This window comes from Lolium rigidum, chromosome 6, assembly GCF_022539505.1.
Source record: "Lolium rigidum isolate FL_2022 chromosome 6, APGP_CSIRO_Lrig_0.1, whole genome shotgun sequence".
NCBI lineage: Eukaryota > Viridiplantae > Streptophyta > Magnoliopsida > Poales > Poaceae > Lolium > Lolium rigidum.
The window spans coordinates 275,811,589-275,812,274 of NC_061513.1; positions in this window are offsets into that span (position 1 = coordinate 275,811,589).

A 686-nucleotide genomic window follows, 5' to 3' on the forward strand; every position below is an offset into this window, starting at 1 on the left:
CAACTACTAGAATTCATAATGCACATTAAATGTATTTTTTCAATCGCAATCTTGATGAAGTACAATCTAACCGGTGGAGGTAGAAACACCAAGGGCGTGCATGGCTCCTCGCGGAGTCTTTTCGCACGTCCGGAGAGAAGAAAATCGCCTGTTTGGTTTCCCACACGAAAAAGATTTCCTGCAACGCACTCTTAAAGAAGGCCAGAGTCTGTATAAGGAGGCATGCTCGATTCGGCCCTCTCTAGCGAGCCAACCTCTTCTCGTGCTCGTTGAGAAAATTTTGCGCTGAGCTCGTGTGAGGGAGGGATGATGGAATCTCGTGCCCTCCTGCGAAAACCTCGGAGGAAGAATTCGGTCACCACCGTAAACCCTATTTACACTACTCCACCTCAGCGCCAAATCCCGCGGCACTATATTCCCCATTCGAGCTCTCTGTACAGGAATGCTTCTTCACCCACCATCAGATAAGCGATGCCATCTTCTCCAGCCGGTGGAGCTCTGCCGCCGCATGTCTTCTTCCACCGTCTCGTCAATATGTCGTCTTCTTGGTTCGATTATCAAATTGCTATGACTAACATTGAACCGTACGAGCGGTAGCTTAGATCTGTTAGTCTAGACTTGATATCTTAGATTTGATGGTAGTATGGTTGATTTAGCAACTCTAGTTTGATGATCTAGTGTGGGGA